Raw genomic sequence first — 19940 nt, forward strand, 5'->3', positions numbered from 1 at the left:
ACACTATGAAAAGAAATCAGAGTTCATCTGCAGCAATATTTAATTACACGCTGTCACAGGCAATAAAGACAATGCAGTCTCTTCCTGTAGATGTTACTTAATACCAGAACCACAATCAAATATTTAAATAGATGGAATGTGGCGTTATGATATCCTTCAATACCATTAATCTAGATAAAAGGTAACACGTTCATATTGATTCTAGCCTGAAAACAATTAAGCAAGTCTTAACTGGTCAATAGTATGTGTGATTTTTTTTTTTTTTTATTATCATTTTTTTTAATACAGTAATGGGTCCATTTATCAACGAGTTTGATCATACGCAACGAGTTTTAAAACTTGTTTCGTATGATAAATGGGGCTTAAGCCAATCAGCTCCCAACCGTCATTTTTCTAGCATATGACAGGAGCTGATTGGCTGGAGCATCATTATCATACGCAACAAGATTTAATACTTGTTGCGTATGATAAAACTCGTTGATAAATGGGCCCCTAAATTATTATTTTTTCTTTTTAACTCCCTAGAGGGAAGATGCATATAAAATTGGGGAATGATGAGCTCTATTCCATGTAATGCTTATTGCAGCACTAATAATTTAATTGGTTTTGGAAGTTGAGCTTTGGTAAAAAGATACGTGGGGCAGTTTGCACTTTATTGTCTCTTCCCCTAGGTTGGAAATGTAATGGTCTGTTGGATGCAGGTAACGGCAAGATCCTGGCGAGTCTGCCCATTTTAAAAAATTTTTTTAAAGTTGCAGTAGTTTATAATGTAACGCTAGGTTTTGCCTTTTAAACGATTACCGCTTTAAAAAAACATGACAGATTCGCTGGGATCTTACCGACGCCTGCATCCAACAGGCCATTACATTTTCCCCTAGAAGTCTATAAAGTCCCCATGATTCTGTAAATTCGATTGTCAGTTTAAAAATAAATTTTCTGTGAAAGTACAGAGGACCTGATTCGGCAAGGAACGCAGTTGCTTATACGCACGCAATCGGCTGATTAATTTGCAGTGTTCATGCGTACGTATCGCAGTGTGCGTGCGCGTACCAGTCACTGTGATCGCAGAGGCTGTGCAGACCCTTGGCAGAGTGATTGACAGGAAGTGCCGTTTAGGGGTGGACGGGCTAATGCAGGTGTGCCAGTGCGTCTCAACAGCATTGCATGGTTATGCAGTGCTGTTGCCACTGCAATACCAGACGCCACCTGAGGCCTCATAGCGTGCGCTGAAGTAAGCAATTCCTGCGTGAGATCTGACCTGCATTAATTGTGCGTATGGGTGAGATATTACCGATTGCTTTGTTATGTTGGCCAAGTATACGGATGTGAGTAAGGGGAAGTGGGCGTCCTTATTGTCAGGCTGCGATCGCAATGCAAATGCAGACATTTACATATCACCGCTGATATTAGCAACTGCAATGAATAGCGATCCATGCTGAAACAGTCCCAGAATGAGGAGGAGCCTAAAAAACTGAAGCTTTAAGTAAAAAGAGCGCACACAATCTACACAAAAGGTAATATACAATGGACATCTATGAATTATAATTGAAAATCGTTAAGTTGTTGAACTAAAAATAAAAAAGTCTATTCGTATTTTGCAATTTAATTAGGCAGTGCAGTTTTATACTAAATTTGATTATCTGCAAATCCGCTTCTGATACAGCTTTGGCAAAATATACGACAATGTTGGTGTGCAGCTAGAAAATACACTTGGTATGGTAACAGTTTCAGGGACATTTATTAGCAAACAGGAATTTACAATTTTAGCTCTCATGAGAACTGGCAATACTGGCCTTGCTACTGCTAAAAAAAAAAAAAAAAAAAGATGTAACATGCAAGAGACTACTATGTAACAAAATATATCCTTCCATATGCAAGCACTATGCAAATAAAAAATAATTTACCTTGATATTAGAAATTTTTTTTTTTGTTTACAGATATGTCCTTGTAAATCTTTGCTGCAGCCCCGCTGAAAAGCCCCTCTCTGCGCGCCAGGCCTCGTGAGACCCTGCTAGCGTCGGGCGACTTTTTTGCCGAAAATGCATCTTAAGTCGCAGGCTGTGCTGATTAAATTGATATGCAACACTTGTATATCAGTGTGCTGCTGATGCTGGGTACACACTAAGCGAAATATCAGACAATGGGGTCGATTTACTAAGCAGTGTTAGGAGGCAGAGTGAAAAGTAATAAGGTGCCAGCCAATCGGCTCCCAACTGTCATCTCACAGGCTGTTTGAAAAATGACAGTTGGGAGCTGATTGGCTGGCACCTTATCACTTTTCACTCTGGGCCTGTTTCAGACCCGCTCGCGAGCGCTGAGCGCTCGCAAGCGGGTCGATGGTGGCCCAGTGCGCATGCGTACAACTGACCCGGATCCGTCATGTGCGAGACCCGGATAGCGACGGCCAAGCCGTTGCTCCTTGTCTCGTACCAAAGGTACCCCTTTGGTGGGCGGGCCGGGGGCATGGCTGCCCATACGGAGGCATTCCCATGAGAACGACTACCGTCTGGGGCCGGCCCCACTGACATCACAAGTGATGTCAGTGGGAGTGCTTTTGGCTCTGTTAGAGCCGAAAGCACTCTGGGCTTGCAGCAACGAGACCCTACCACAAGGGTCTCGTCGCAAGCCCGATGGTTGCGATGGTCTTGACCATCGCGACCATCTTCCTGGCCACTCGCTATAGCTGTGGGTGGTCACCCACAGCTATGCGAGCGGCCAGGAGGCCACTCTGAAAAACAAGGACGGCCCTGATTCAGAGCGAGCGCTCTATCAGAGCGTCCGGCTCTGAATCAGGCCCTCTGTCTCCTAACACTGCTTAGTAGATAGTAAATATATTGTTCCGACTCTGAATGATATACCAGCAACATCGCTCAGTGTGTATGGGTAATTGCAAGCTCCTGTGCGACTTTCGTAGCATCTTCTGATCTGCTGTGCACATACGGCAGATCAGAAGATCCGGCTGCAGACACCATGCTTCTGGATGCCGTGGGGGACTGATATATCGGGCGTTGTACATTAGATCGTGCATTGTGTACGGACCACCCAATATATCATGCCGTCACATCTGCCATTGCTAGGTACTCATAATCTAGTGTGTACCTTGCTTGAGTCTCTGAATCTGTATACGAAGTGCTACCATGTAACGGGCACAGCTTTTTTCAGTCCAAGTTCCATTGTGATTCATATACCGTCTTCAGTGCACACAGATATACAAGTGTCGGCTATCAAATTAATCAGCGCAGTTTCCTGGTGTGTTCTAGTCTCATCGCATTTGCGACTGATACACTTGCAGAGTAGCATGGGACCTGGCGGCTCACTCACACCAGGCAAGTTGCCCTGTGTGGCGTATTGAGGGTTGATGTATGAGGGCACATCTGTATGTGGAGGTGTTGTATTGATGGGAAAAGGGTTTGTGAACTTGTAAAAGTGTTTATTCCAACTTTTTAGAAACTTGTATAAAAACAATGGATAACTACTATACAGACATTCACTTGCGTGCTATATGTTTTTTCCACCATTAACAAAAAGTGCAAAAATCTATAGGTATGAGGACACATCGGCACCTTTTTTTAATTGCAAGTTGCGAGGTTGGGCCTCCATGGCTCAGACTTGCAGCACATCCTACAGATGCTCGAGAGAGAGGCAGGGGGTAAGAGGGAATCTGTGAGAGAGGCGGGGGTAAGAGAGGGCATCGGTGAGAGGGGCAGGGGGTAAGGGAATCGGTGAGAGAGGCGGGGGTAAGAGAGAGAGACAGTAGCAGGCAGTGAGATGTGCAGAGGGTTAGTAAAGGAGAGAGAGAGATGCAGGTGATCAGACACACAGGAGAGCATGTGGGGAGTAATGGTGGGTACACACTGACAGATACATTGGCCGATCAATTGATTGGCCAATATATCTGCTGCACGTCGGCCAGTGTGTACCTGCGATATGTCTGTGAATGTAGTCGTTCACCGACATATCGCATTGGCTGTGCTGCACAGCCGACACACAGCGGCAGCCGCGAGGAGGGGGGCGGGACTCCCGACCCAGCTGCCGGGTCCCGTACCCCGGCGGCCAGGACCCGAGGGCAGAAGCAGATGATGGCTGTTTAGTGTGCATGAACAACCAACATCTGCAGCTATATCTGTCAGGTGTGTACCCACCTTAAGAGGGTTATCTGGGGTGAGGATTTGGGCACATGAGGAGAGTGACAAACAAAGGAAACAGATAAGAGAAAGCATGGAAGACAAGAGAGGTGAGCAAAGTTTGTTCAACGTAACCTGTTACATAGTGCTAAAAGCATCTAAAATTAAACTCATTATCAAAATCCCTAAAGCAGGCAGGGGTAAAAATAAAACCCAGATAATCAGCCTTGTTATTGTAATCGCAGCAGTGAAAACACATAGGTCTGTGACATTTCCACGGATTCTGTGTTTTCGCCCGAAAATAAATATATAGAGCTTCAGTTTACACACCAAAAAAATATTGGGGCTAATTGAATTCCTCCCTAAGGGGTGTATGGAAGATGATTATTTAGTATAGAGATTAGAGGATATTGGGGTGATTCAGGTTCGGACGCATTTGTTATTGCAGCTGCTAACATGGTAGCAGCTGCGATATCACTAATATGGTAATGCTGATTACGGATCCGAGCTGCGTCCGTGGACGCAGCATTGGATCATCTGCGTGATCCTCTGCATCGGGTTAGCATGCATCGCTAAATCAGCCCCATAGTGTACACGGGAATCAGTATGAAATACCGCCGGCCGCATGGCCGGCAACAGCAGAGTTCCTGGCAGCGGAAGCCCGACAGCGCTGGAAATCCCGATCGTGGATAGGTAAGTATTCTCTAACCTAACCCCCTAACCCTCCTTAGGGGTGCCTATCCCTAACCTCCCCCCCAAGTGCCTATCCCTAATCCCCCCTTCCCCGCTGCCTATACCTAAGGTGCCTAACCCTAATTCCCCCCCGGGGGTGCCTAACCCTCCCGGGGGGGTGCCTAACCCTAAGTCCCCCCCGGGTGCCCTAAACCTAACCCTCCCCCCCCCCCCCCGTGCGGCTGTCCGCTCACGGCGCCCGGCATCCCTTCGATCGGGATGCTGGGCGCCTGTCTCCCAGCGTCGGGGAAATGTCAGGCGTCTACATCTAGACGCCCGGCATTTCATCCCTCACCGGGATCTGACAGTCGGGAAGCCGGCTGCCGGTATTTAGGCAGCCGACTTCCCGATTGTATACCTGTACATGTGAGTTTAATGTTGTGCACAGTGTGGTTTGTGTTGATTGTGTAAAGATTAGGTAATATTGTGTAATGTACAGGGTTCAGTGGTGCAATTAATCTATCACCATCTCCTCTGCATTGATCTCATCACCAGCCCTCACTCTGCCCTGTTGATATTGCCACCCACCATGCTGCACTGATGGCATCACCAGCCGAGCACTGCGTGAGATTAGCACAGCACCAATGAGATTTGGGGCATTGCACGGTACATGTGAGGGTGCTTGCCAGCATAGAGCTAGTGATGTGGGTAATCTTGGCAGTTATAGTTCTTGCTTTGACTGCTGGAGAAAAGGGAGAGAATAACATAAGCAGAACAAAAGATGCATCCAGAAGTGCCTCTCACTACACTTTAGAAACATTAATGTAACTCTTGTCCCCTGCAATCCACATTACAGTAAAACATATTGGTGGGTATGTGAACTGCGTTGAAGGCAGCATTATGACAGACATAGAAGGCCTTTTGCTGCAAACTATGTATGCCAGTGATGCCATCCTCTTCAGCATTGTGTCACACTGTCTAACCAGGTGCCATAAATTGTGTATACAGTAGCAGTGGTTGCCATCCTCTTCAGCGTTGTGCCACATTGCCTCACCAGGGTGCCATGTTGTTTATTTTTTCATGACACATCATTAAAAAATTGCAACAAATCCAGGATTCCGAGATTAGTATCTACCAAAGTCCATTAAATCTATTTTATATAATTTTTTACATTTACCATTATTAAATATAGCTGCACATCTTAAAAGTTAAAGGCTTCCCCTTGATTTGTGACTTCTTATGACACATTCAGCCAGGTGGTGATACCGAAATGTGTCCTGACTCACCGGGAGACCAGTCGTGGGAAGAAGTGCACTAATTGGCTTAACAGGCTTTTTCACATCAGTCTTGCCTTGGACTAGCAAAACATACACGTTGTTGTCCTATCCTTTCACCATTAATCATATAACACTGTAGAATTGGTCCACCTTCAATATATGGAAGGATCTTCTGCTGCTGCAGTCTACAACAATGGAAGAAAAAGTCAAAATGTTTGTCTATGGCTCTATGCTAATGCTTTGTATGTTCACACTTTTTTAAATGTACATTACATTGGGCAAAGTAACTTTTGTCATTTCCTAATTTTCCAATCTAATGCCAATGTCATTGTAATGGGGCCTATCCATTTAACGACATGAAAGTCTGAACGCTCACTGAACGTCTTCAGTGCAGGAGCCCAACCTCCCTATCTATTAACATGCCGAACCTGACGACAGTCGTCAGGTTGACGGGCTTGTTCGATAGTCGGGATCGGCAAGGACCCAGCGTTCACGCGCATTGCTGGTCCTTGCCGGCTATCCACTTGCAGACTTTCTGCACGTTCCAACCTCCGGCATCGTGCAGAAAGTCGGCAAATGGATAGGCCCCTTAAGACAGATATATTCGGGGTGTTTTAATGGAGATGTATCAAAACTTCAAAAGAGGACATGGGGAGAAGATGCCCATTGCAACCAATCACCTTATAGCTATTATTCTTATAGTACAGTCTATAAAATGATAGAATCTGATTGGTTGCTGTGAGCAACTTCTCAACTTTTTATTTTTTCTTTGCTTGCAGAACACTATAGAGGAGATAAATCACAAATTGTGCAAAACAAACAAAAATCAGCCTCCTACACCAAAAAGGGGATGTTTACCACTTCCCAAACATATAAATTTACATATAGAGAGATATGGTGGGGTATGGCGCTCCTTGTCCAGGGAAATAAAAAAGTTTCAAAGTATAGACAACGTTCCTGCAATAGAACAAAATGTTTTACTCTGTTTTGATCACAGTCATACATAGTAATTTTCATCCAATGATAAGGGCTTAATTAATTCACAGTTGTTCCAATTTGCGCTCTTCACCTGAAATAAAAAGAATGTATACTTTCTAAATGAACCATACTGATTTTCATCCTTTTGGACAAGATCTAAGTGTTTTTTTACAGGCGATACGTAGCACAATGCCAGCTGCTTCCACCCTATTTACTGCATGGCAAGAAGAAACTATACTTTTAAAAGGCTATTTATTTACATATATCTTTTTTTTATTTTTTTATTTTAACCAGAACATAATCTGTTTCCATTTTCTTAATGAGGGTGACTTTTTAAATGGCAACTCAGTGCATTTGCAGGTAAAACAGAGAGCCATATGCACCTTGGAGCAGACCCTGCTTTTAATCGGATTGTATAGTCCCTTGATGGCTTTAAGCTGTGCTATAAACTCTTTGAGTATAGAATGGAAATCCAGACTACTGCATAAACTGGTCTCCAGAGAGTCTTGGATCCAGAAATATCCTGTATTAATTAATAAATTCTGGTATTATTTTTTTTTATGCTAGTCAGGCTAATTTTGTTGGAAATGATGCTGGGTGTACAGGTGTTAATGTTGCAGAGTTATACTGTATAGGCACACACCAGCGGATTACTCAAACTTTGAACAGATCATTAACTTACCTAGAGGTCTTGGTTTATTTGGATATAGGAGGTACAGCCATACTCACTGCGGTATAAACACTGGTGATGGGGCAGAGCTTGAGTGGAGTGGGGTTTCATAGCTCAACAGCAGATGAGTGTACAGTATGATGCTTGCAGGTAGCAGAACGAGATGCTGAAACAGCGTAATAGAATAATAACCAGGTCTGTTCGGAGGTACGTAAGAGACGTCCATCTCCCACAATGTCACTCTACACAGTGGCAAGATGGCGCCGCACTAAGTCCGGCAGCCATCTTGGTACACGGAATGAAGCCTCCCTGGTGGGACACTAAGATGGAGTCTGTGCAGTAGCGCACTTCAACAAATGTAACTTTTTCTTTATATAAGAAGTATGAGTGATAAGTCATGTTTTTCTCAGTTACCAACCATTACTAACATCTCCAGAATGGCCTGATACATTGACTGAAATGCAAAGGAACAATATACAGTACCATTTGTTCTAAGTCTATCCATCCATCCATGCATTCCGGGGCTTAGATGTGGTGGGTAATGCCATCTTCTGATGGCGTTGCCCTATAGAAGCCTATGGGCATGAGATCGGATCCCTCCCAGCATCTCCCGCGGCACGCGCGTCCTTCGCATGCACAGAAGGACACCATAGGGACTTCTGGGTCATAGACCCGGAAGTCCCTCATTCGCAAAGGTCAGCTCTTACCAAGAGAGCTGTCCTTTTATGACTTTCTTCATGCATACTGCCGTTATTAACTCCGACATGCATGCGAAGGGTGGCGGGATGCATCACATCTCGAATGCTATGTAATGAATTCCGCCCCACCATGCGGACTAACTGCCACCAGCACCAACTACTATGTTATGTACCTTTTATATACCACTCACATTTTGGCCAGGTATATTATACCCTGGTGTGACACCTTGTCTGGAGAGCTACTGTCCCCAGCACTCTTCTGTTTGCATTATAGATCAACAGCAGCACGCTCCGCATATTACTCTGCTAATATTCTCACCTGAGAAATGTGTGGTTTCAAATAAAGAATAATGTAACTGAATGACAATGTGACCACAAATAGCTTTAAGTAGTTAAGTGCATGAATGTGGTATAAGAGGATCAGTGTTCGAGTTCCTTTTTTTCGGAATGTTCTGAAAGTACATGCGCTATAAATATGTATGTATATGTGTAGGGTCTTATTTGCTTTCCAGATATTCTCATTTATAATGTGTTTTTTGTTTTTTTTTCATTATTGCATATAGTGTCCGGCACTGTTAAGCAGACTAAAGCTAGGTATACAGATGAAAGATTTTACTCACATTCCACGATTTTAGTGAGACATCACTGGTGCAAGTTAATTTACATTCTTAGTGGTACTATACCTAACCATCTCCCCTTTCCACATGTGTGCCGCACTGCCATTTTGTACCATATCTTTTAAATGGTCTTTGGTACAAATGGCCGCAGCTAGTTTTATTTGAGAACCCAAAAATAAATAAAACATAAAAATACATTTGAGCCCTCTCAAGGTGGAAAGACCTAGAATTCAAGTCACAAAACAGCATTGGCAGAGCACTTACAATCACAAGCAGTGGTCTCTCTCTCTGACTAGAGAAACTGGCACACCTTTTATCAGCCTCTCCCAGGTGGTCTGCCAATAAAGGTTGCTAAATTAGCTCTGTCCACCAGACAGAAGCTAGGAACCTGGGGCACATATCTCTTTTGATAACTTTCCCAGTGCTTTTGTCATACAATATATAATGCACATGTGAGGTGCATATTAAAAATGTGTAATAAATAACTGTGTGTGTATAGCGAAAATGCTCAGGTTGAATTTCAGTAATGGAATGCATGCCTAAGTAGCCCATTGTTGCAGTGATGTGCCCAGTATGTATGTATATGTGTATATATATATATATATATATACACACACACACACATAGGAGAAGCATGTTGTACAGACACTAATAAAACGGCCAGCATCACGCAGGACATTCGATAGAGGATGTTGATTTCACCGGCACACCGAGCTCACGTCATACCTTTTTGATTAGTGTTATTCCCCTGGTTCAGTGCACAAACTCTGCTCTCGTCACCTTGCACCCTTTACCCAATTGCAGCTTGACAGGTGATTAACACATTTGTTTACCCTCAAAATATATATTTATTTTTGTCTTGCAGAACTGTGATGCCTTGAACGTAAAAGTGAAGCTGTGGGAACAAGCTGTGCACCCCAGGAAAAATTCATATTCAATGGCTGGTGAGTAACAGTGAGAAATGACTCTTATAGAGTTAAGTGTTTGAGGTTCCATCCACAGCACAGTTCTGTATAGTCTTGCTGCTCTGACAGGTCCTGCTCTTCATACTGTACGTATCAATGAGTAACCATGGGGTAAATGTACAAACCTTATAAATAGTGGGGAAGTTGTCCATAGCAACCAATCATCTTCTACCTACCATTTATCAGCTATATTCTATAAAATGATAGGCAGAAGCTGATTGCTTGCTATGAGCAACTTTTCCACCCTTCCTTTTGATACAGACCCCCCCCCCCCCAAGTTATGAAAATTCATTGTCTATTTTTTTTTTTTTTTTTTAACACTGCTATAACTAGTTAAAGGTCCAGCTATGAGTCTCAATGTCCACATTAAATTCACAACTGCTAAACTAAAATTAAATTATAAAGGCCATATTAATGAATCTTTAGAAATTAATGATATTAGTAAATATGTACTAGTGTGGACATGGCGTACATTCTAGTGGGTCCGTGAATTCAGTGAGACTCACTTTATTCAAATTTGCACTGCGGTAGAAGATACACATTGGTATAGCTGGTTGCAATATAAATATATCAATTACATGATTATATTTTACCTGGAATCTCAATCAAGCTGAATGTTGGTGCTCCTGGTTTTCTGAGGGCCTTCCTCTTTCCTAGTTCTTCTTTAATTAGAGTGAATTAGAGTAATTAGAGTAAATTGCTGACCTATTCAGCAAAAAGCTAGTGTCCTTTGAACAAAAATGACTATAATTTTACACTTAGCAGATATTTAGGAGTGCTCTGACTAAAAGAAGATATATTCTATTTAGTTGTCCTTCTTTGTTGATGGTCCTGATTCAGGAGGACGCACGTCGGCGACTTTATGTAAAGGCTGCTACATTTCCTTTCCCTGGTGTACATACGTGCATCCGAATGTGCAAGGACTGAGACGTCCGCCTCCGTTGGCGCTGAGAAATCAATTGGTGTATCTTTAAGCTGTGTACACACTACATGATATTGTTAACGATTTGGCCAATTCTGACGCAGCGGAACGACAAATCATTGATATCATGCAGTGTGTATGCACTACATCGTGTAGTGCGCACTCCCCTGAGGTCGTCAGCCGCATCGCCTGATCTTTTGTAAATGCAGTAAAATCTGGCGATGCAGCTGACGATCCCATGCAGCGCTATGCGGCAGGGGCCGGCATTTCGGGCGGTCGAGCACCAAACCGTCCAGTGTGTACAGAACGCCCGATGTGTCGGCCCGTTGGCGGCCGGGTCGTGTGTCGCATTGCTGGGTGTGGCCTCCTGGGTGAGCAGTTGAGCTTCTGTGCATGCAGCCACTTTCACAGAAATGCCCGCAACATGCCCACAAGAGGGGACCATCTCCCTGCTTTTGTGTATCCACCTCCCAGGAATGCCCATCACGTTTCCAAGACAATTTTGATACCCAGTGTCTCAATCGCAACCGCTCTTTTGTGCTCTGTGTAATGCGAGCGCCATAGGAGTTTTATGGGATATTTGCGCAAGCACAGTATCAAAAAGTCACGCTATCAAGTGAACATCGCTATTGCCTGCAGCTCTGAATCAGGCCCTATTGCTTCTGATGCTAATCTAGTATAAGATCATAGAACAGTGAAACCTTATGGCCAGGCTATTGTTGTTGTTATACACATCAGAACATCTTTTGTGTCTTCATCATGTCAATTTTCAACATTATTAATTTATTTTACGTGCATTCTAAAAAAAATCTGCATTCATTTCTAAGTCTTGGCTTTCACATTCCTTATCCTATTTAATAAAAAGTTAATCAACAAACTTTTAATACAAAAACACTCACTCCATAACTCCACATTTGTCTATTTTTGATGAATGTGTTCCTTATGCTTGGTATACATAATGCAATTATCTAGCTAATATGTTAGATATCGGTAGATCGGCCAGACAATTGTACATTGTGTTTGCGCCACCGACCACAAATATACCGCTCTGTCTGACATGCCAGACCATTCGTCATGTCTGAAAGATCCGATAATTTATGAGCTGCTAATCGGCCGCATCACAGGGGAGGAACGGGGAAATATTTCCTCCCCAGGGAAGGAACACTGATAATGTGGCCATATACACTGTGAAATATCTCTATCAACTGGGTTTCAGCTTGACAGATAAAATGTCTGTTGGCTTGACACAGGCATTTTATCCGACAATGTGTGCCCAGCATTAGCTTGTAGAGATCAGTACAACGCCGTTCTTTTATATCTCATCTTCTCCCAGAGCCCATATGCCAATCATATTGCAGTGTAATAATCCTCTTGCAATGTAGAAGCATGGGGGAGTGGCACAATATACCACTTTGGCTTTGACCAGGATCCAAAATAGTGAAAGTTCAGCAGAGAGCAAACTGATTTGGTAAACACAAGTCTCTAAGTTTGCACAAAGCCTATAGAAAGATGGAATAAATCCCCTGTTCATCATATGCTTTTTATACTTGACAGAATGAAGCAGTTTGTGAAGGTTATAGGGCATTTAACAGCCCTTTCTGTTTTTAGTCATGCAGTCAACTAGATGGATGTATCTCAAAATCTGCTCCTCCAGGATCGCTAACAGTGCATGTTTTCTCACAGAATCACAAGTGAAATATTAGTACAACCTGGAGAATGTTTATAATGTGTTGGTGAATAATTAATAGCTATGTGATTCTGCTCGAAGATATGGGAATCGTACACTGTTGATGGACCCTAAGGATAAGATGTGAACTAGACAATTTAGTTGATCTCAGTAATGAAAAATGGAGCAAAAAGGAAAATTGTATGTTTTGGATGAACGCTTGACGTCAGCATGGGGATTTATAATCCCTATGTTGCAGCATTTTCATTCTTTCCTTTCCTTGTGCGTTCTAGGCCTAATTCTGAGGTGCACACAAGTCCGAATAGAGCCGCAAGTAGCTACAGCCAACATACTCCTCTTTAGAGCTACTATGAGCGAGTCTCGTGCACCTCAGTTACTTCTCATTGTTGGAATTTGGGTGGAAACTGTGCTATTGAAGAGTCACGTGGACCAGAGTTGTAACATATGGAGTGAGCATTCACTTTTCAGACGCATATTCTGCACCCAAAATGGGGTAGGTGTAAGTGCCATTACTAGTGGTGATATGGCGTCTCTCGCAGCCGTAGGGCTGGGGTAGTACGATCGCATAGGTGCGTATAACATGGCCTATGGACGATAGTATTATGCGACTCACAATCAGGCCCTCTATCTGGAATTCAGCACAAGTAAAATGTTCTGTAGATTAGCCAATTCTAATCACATGGTTTACAGATTCGCTATTCTAGCTTTGCAGTGAAAACATTTTGTCATAAAACATTGAAGCAAGTTTTCTGATGCTATTTTTTTATTGTTTACAAATCACCAAACTCCCATCTTATATAATGTTTCATCTGTCCTTGCTGAAAACTGACCCAGTTCTGTGTGGTAACTGTGAAATGTGGTAAACAGGATAATCCCAAAATATAGTTCCTGTGACTCAGAGAGAACATAATAGACATAATTGTAAGTTACTCTTACGAAGGCTGAGGTTATGTAAACTTCTGCATCTTAACAGAAATTCTAATTGAAGTGGGGAAGTGTGAAACACAGAGGAGAGACTGGAGGCTGGGGAACCTCCTTGTAGCCACGTCAGGTTTTGTCTATTATTATCCCAGTCCTTATTCCTGCTGCCAAGCAATAATTCTTTGACACAAGTGCTAAATTGGAGGGAGATGTACTAAGCTATGGAAGGTGATAATCTACCAGCCATTCAGCTCCTAACTGTCATCTTACAGGCTGTGTTTGAAAAATGACAGGAGCTGATTGGCTGGCACCTTATCACTTTCCTGAGTTTAGTGCATCCATGTTTTCAGTGGTGAATTTGTCTGTAAGGTTATACACTCTTTCTTTTTTTTTTTTTTTTTTGTGGATATCAAATGACATAAAAAAAATATTTTTGTCTCTGAGGACTGGTGATCCCCTCCGTGATGCTTGAAAAGCAACATGGACTGCCATTGACCACTTGGGCAAATAATGTAGAATTTATTGCCCTTTAAGTCAAATCTGGGAACCATCATATTGTTTTAGGCAACCAGTGAAGATGTGCATATATTAACATCAAGAAAAAATGACACACAAAAAAATCTGGTACCTGGGATTTGCCCAGACCCTAGCTTGCTCTCTAGTGCCTGAAGTTGGTGAAATGACAGTCTGATGGATTGGACCAGTTTGAAAATGACTGAAAACAATGTCTGGTGTTTTTTAAAACTCTGGCCGAGTATGGTTCAGTACCATATACTGAATGATCCTGCTTGGTGTGGCCAATTTAAGAGGGACCACAGAACATGCTGTCCAGAGGATCTTCTAGTACTAGGTACATGTTAAATACTACCTATGGATTCATGGGTGCTTATTCACACCAGGTTTTTGAAACTGAAAGCGGGGTGATCTGAATACATAGACATCAGCTGGCTGTACCTTACACTGATTCCAAGATCAGTGTACTTTCCCCTGTTCACTCTATAGCACACCCAAAAGACAAATATGCTTGAAACCCTTCTAGTAGCATTACCAGCATGTTTGTGTTTAGCGCGCATTATCCTGTGAAAGGATCAATATCCACCTGTGAAATAACTCTAAGGGGGTAATTCAATTGTCTGACCAAATTAGCTCCCATCTACAGTGGTTGAGAGCTAATTCAATTGGTGGGCACTCTAATCGCGGACTTCTGCTCACAACCTCCTGAGATGAGAGCATAAATGTGTGTAAAGTAGGGCTTTGGAGCTGGGCACAAGTGTTGGACGCCCGGCAATTAGTATGGGAAAAGCTGCTTTACACAGCTAATCCCTTGCATTCTCGCGCAATAATGTGGCGGTCACGTCCAGTGCGGGGATGGGCACGCAAACAATTGAATTCACTCCCGGACACTTTAGATGGGAGCAAATTCTGTCAAACCATTAATTCGCCCCAAAAGGCTCGAACGCAATCTTTCAAATCCCCACTCTCGTCATATTTGGCCTTCCCATATTCTGTTCTAAAATGTCAGAGGAACACTGAGGCTAAAACTTCTAAAGCATTTACAGTAATCACACACACACTTACCCCTCTAGCAGCTACGGTATAATAATTATTCCAGTACCTCTTGCATAAATTGCCCAAAACACCCTTTGCATTGTAAGCACATTTGGGAATGGCCGTCCTTAACTTCTGATTCATATGCAGCGTAATATGTTGTAGCTCCTAGATAAAGAACATATGGTATTTAGTAGTAGGCTAGGTTCTTAGTTCTAAGTTTCTGCAATATCTAATTTCAAAAATTTGTTTTAATATTAAAAAGTGTTTTTTTTTGTTTTGTTTTTGGGGGGGTTTGAGCCAGCTTATGTATTTGCCTCTCCTGAATATATACATATTTTTCAGTTCTTGTCATATTCTGTAAAGTAATGGCTTAATATATTTACATTTTTTGCCAGGGGGCAATTAGCATTTTAGCCTTGTAAGTGTTTTATCTACAGTCAGTAAATTCAAGTGCCCATACATTATCGTACTCCGTAATATGTTTATGTTCTCATGGGAATTTTGTTTTACTTGAAGCGACATGGCAGCTCCGTTATCTTGCTAAATAATAATTGGCTCCAATGGAACAGTATTTCCAATGGATTTTAAATTTGTAGTATGCCAGATTGGATTTACCGAGTAGATGGAGAACTTTTGGTGTCAACATCTCTCATTGACGTTGATAGACTCTGAAAGGTTAGCCATTGAATACACACATGTTCATTTAAAGTAAATGTTGACCAGCAGAATTCTCAAGTAGGCATGACCTCCCCCTCCTAAGGGTTGCAAAAAGGAACGAGCACCCCCTCCTGATAAAGCCACATCTTTATGATAGTCCCTATACCTGAATGAGGACTGTACTGGAATATATAGTATGAAAGAGGCACTGGTGATGTAGGTGACGGCTGTTTCACCCATCCCACCAGGCGCCACCTATGATTACATTTCAGTTTGCCAATTGTTTAAGTCCTTTAGGTAACTGAAACCTTTCAGGTATATTTAATAGTCTGTGTCTTTCGTTGATATTTCCTGCTGCCTGATGATGAAATTTAAGGAGAGATTGTCACAGGTGAATGTTTAAATAAAGCATAAATTAATGGATTATTACTAAGCATCCTTTTAGATTATGTTCCTAAACATTTTATATTTCAGCCATTACTGCTCTGTCTGCATCTTGCTTATATCTGTAGATGTGTATACAAATTAGGGCATACAATAAAATATTCAGTGTACTACTTTTATTTACTTGTAATTATGATTGATTGTTTATTTCCTCATTGTCAATTTTGTGTTCATATCTGTATTTTCTTCAAAAAACTTGCAAAACTAGTCAATCTGTAAAGCTGGGTACACACTAGTCAATGTGTATACACATGCGGCAGCACAATATATAGGACGGTCCATACACACTGCACGATCTGGTGTACGACCACCCGATATATCGTTTCCCCTCTGCATCCAGAGGCATGGTGTCTGCCACCGGATCTTCTGATCTGCCAGGCATGCACAGTATATCAGAAGATGCAACGAACGTCATACAGGAGTGCGCAATCACCCGTACACACTGAGCGCTGTCGCCAATATAGTGTTGCGATCCATGTTGTCCGATATATCGCTTAGGGGCAGATGTACTAAGCTCTTGAAAGTGATAAATTGGAGAGTGATAAACTACCAACCAATCAGCTCCTAACTGTCATTTTTCAAACACAGCATGTAAGATGACAGTTAGGAGCTGAGTGGCTGGTAGTTTATCACACTCCAATGTATCAAGCTACTACATCTCCCCCTATGTGTAAGCACCGTTAGTTGTTTGAACCTTTTTGGGACCTTTTTTAGAATTTATTTCTTGCATTTGGAACACATTTAGATTTGTTTCTGCAGTTGCTAGGCTAGATAAACTAGGTCACCATGAGAATCCATAGACCCATATTTTATGTTTACTAATATATATCAACCAAAGACTACAGTTTAGTATGTGCATTATTTGCACACAGTGTATGGGCCGTTTTCTGTTGGTTAAATTTATCTGGACAACCAGGACATGCAATGTATGTTGGCCCTTCTTACTAATCGTTGTGCCTTTGCCCTCCACAGTATGCCCGCTCTACCTCACTCACGTAAAACGACAAAAAAAAGTCCCTTGTCTTCATGCCAAGTATGTGAATTGAGTTCAATTAGTTAACGCAGCCGGTTACCATGGAAACATGGGAGTTGGATATCCCTCCAGGCTTGATTCAAAGAAATTAACTCCATGCTAGTGTAGAAAATGAAAGTCCCATCATATGTGCTCCTTTCCTTCGTCTAGTCAGACACAACAGTCTATTTTAATTGTATTTTAATTACCATCTTGTAGTGTGCTCTGTGTGATTGTGCAAAGGATGCATCAATATAGGCGGTTCCCAGCAATCCCTACGGAGACTTCATTTCTGTTACAATGAGAAGTAAAACCTCACTAATGGCTTCACTCTGGGACAAGGACATTAATTGGTTCTGATCATAGCACCAAGAAGAGTGCATCTATGGAGGATAATGCATTACGGGAAATGAAGTTCTATGTGTAAAGCAGTAACACCATTAAAACAGAAGTTTGCATGAGTTTTCTGGATTTTTTAAAAATATATCCATATCCTGACAGATGTTTAAAACTTTATCCTATGATTTACATAACTCTGCTTTAGTAAAAGAACAATTACAGTATCACAGTCCTCCCTTATACGACACTTTTATGACCAATAAAAGTGAGTGGGAAGCATGGTTTTGCTGTCACACAAATATGCCAAAACACTGTATGTATCGGTTTGACAGATAAAGTGCTCTTAATTTATACAGAAACCTTATTTTACATTTTTGTATGTGAATAAACACCGAACACCCCAAGCAGAATAATGATAAATTCTTTATCTCCACTGTCACAGCAGCCTTAGTCATTGTGGGTTATTCTATAGGAAAGTGGAGTAAAAGAAGTGTAACATTTTATCAAGTGTGTAATGCTGGGTACACATATATAGACAACTGGATGGTCAACAGAGGGAATTTTTGTTAGTTTTCGCCATTTTGGGCTTATAAAAATCTTTTGTAATTTATGTAAAATTATTTTAAACATTTTTTTATTAAATTAAAATTATTTACTTTCATTTTTTTTTTTTTTTAAACTATCTAAATATAATTTTAAAGCTAAGTTAACTGTACAGTTATAGTTTTCATTTTTGTATTTACTCTGAAAACCTGTTTAGGTGCTGTAATGCATTGTACAGTCCCTTTTTAAATAATAACTTGTTCAGATTGTTAGCTGTGAAATAAAGTAATATATCACTGTAGCTGCTGTAAATCTGTGTATTTATACATTTTGAGCAGTTGTGTTACTGCCTAGGGTAAAATATGTTGTTTGCTTCCTACAGTAATTCATTCAAGCCATAAATTGTCTTTTGATTCAGTGTCACTAACAATAACTTCTGACAAATGTTTGCTTTTAATTTTAGTATGCACCTACTCATGTAGGTTAATTAAGTGAAGGTTCTCATTGCGTAATTTACTGCTGACTGTGTGTAATGCAGTATTTGTTGGTTTAAGAAGTCTGCAGACTGCTCGAGTAACCTGTTGCGTAGTACAGAAGCCTAATACCTGCTTGCATTATTACTTTGTAGAACAGTAAGTGGCCGTACACTTACACTTTTTAAGTTCCCAATAAATTATAATGAGACAATCTTTTCTCTTGTGGTTTACTTAGATTATGGATAATGTCAAAGCAAAGAGCTATCCAAGTATGAAATGATTTCTGACATTACCCATGACATAATGTTTCTATGATGGATAAAGCGTTCTGCATATTTATAGTACATAGCTGCTAATTAATATTCATCTTTCTCTAGCAATAGACTATTTCTCAGATGCTATTTCATGAGTCATCCTATAGGAAGCTGAAACGCCCACATTGGTTACTGGAATGGTTGTAATGGAAGACTCTCTTCTGAGGCCGCCAGTGTACCCCGGGCATTCCATCTCTGTACATGTTATACCTGCACCAGTGAGTAAGGGGCCTTAAGTGTACTGTATTCACGTTCACTACAGTGCAGCAATTTCTAGCAAGTGACAGTAATAAGCAAGTTTATAAGATATTGTCAAAACTAATGTTTTTAAGAAACTATTAATTTGTGAATGAAAGAGGGTTCCCTTAATGTGGAAATTATTCTGGCATTGATTGGGTTAATATTTTCTTGAGCTATGAATATAGCACAGAATCACATGGTGCTTTCAGTACAATGGAGGATCTGTTCCCAAATGACCCCTGGAACAGAGTTTAATGGAAAGTGAGGCAAGTTATTTCTTTATTCATATTGAGCTCTCTCAAATAATTTCTCCATTCTTTACATTATATGTCCAGAATACCATGTAAAATGGCTGGTCAGGGAAATCGTTATGTACCTACATATAGGAAGCTATCACAAGCATGTTTTTTTTTATTTATTTTTATTTTTTTCCCTCTGCTGTGAATTTTGTATGGGTTTTAGGTTTTTTTTTTTTTTTTTTTTGTATGATCTGTTATACTGTGTCACTCGCTGCATACTTAAAGAGGGTTGTGTATGAGATCCCGGCTGTCTGAATGTCGGCTGTCAAAATACCGACCGTGGCATCCCGACAGGGAACTTACCTATTAGGATTGTGATGAACGCTAACGGGATGTAGTTGATACCCCGGTGTGCGGGATGCCGATGGTCAAAATCCAGCGTCTGCATCCCGAAGGTAAGTATCGGGGGTTAGGGGAGGGTTAGGTTTAGGGTGTGGGGTTAGGCACTATGGGGAGGGTTAGGGTTAGGCACGAAGGGTTAGGTTTAGGGTGTGGGGAGAGGGAGGTCATGTTCAGGCACTAGGGGGCGAGGAT

At 41.6% G+C, this 19940-nt stretch overlaps 1 protein-coding gene across 1 annotated transcript in view; it reads left to right on the top strand.

Moving 5' to 3' along the window:
- FAM110B (family with sequence similarity 110 member B) overlaps positions 1–19940 on the top strand; it is a 153928-nt gene that overhangs the window by 89045 nt on the left and 44943 nt on the right. The window contains exon 3 of the mRNA XM_088469349.1: positions 9902–9980. The gene's annotated coding sequence lies outside the window, so the exon portion shown is untranslated. The remainder of the gene's footprint in view (positions 1–9901; positions 9981–19940) is intronic.

The sequence above is a fragment of the Taudactylus pleione genome, unplaced genomic scaffold, assembly GCF_031769625.1.
Source record: "Taudactylus pleione unplaced genomic scaffold, aTauple2 ptg000090l, whole genome shotgun sequence".
Classification (NCBI taxonomy): Eukaryota; Metazoa; Chordata; class Amphibia; order Anura; family Myobatrachidae; genus Taudactylus; species Taudactylus pleione.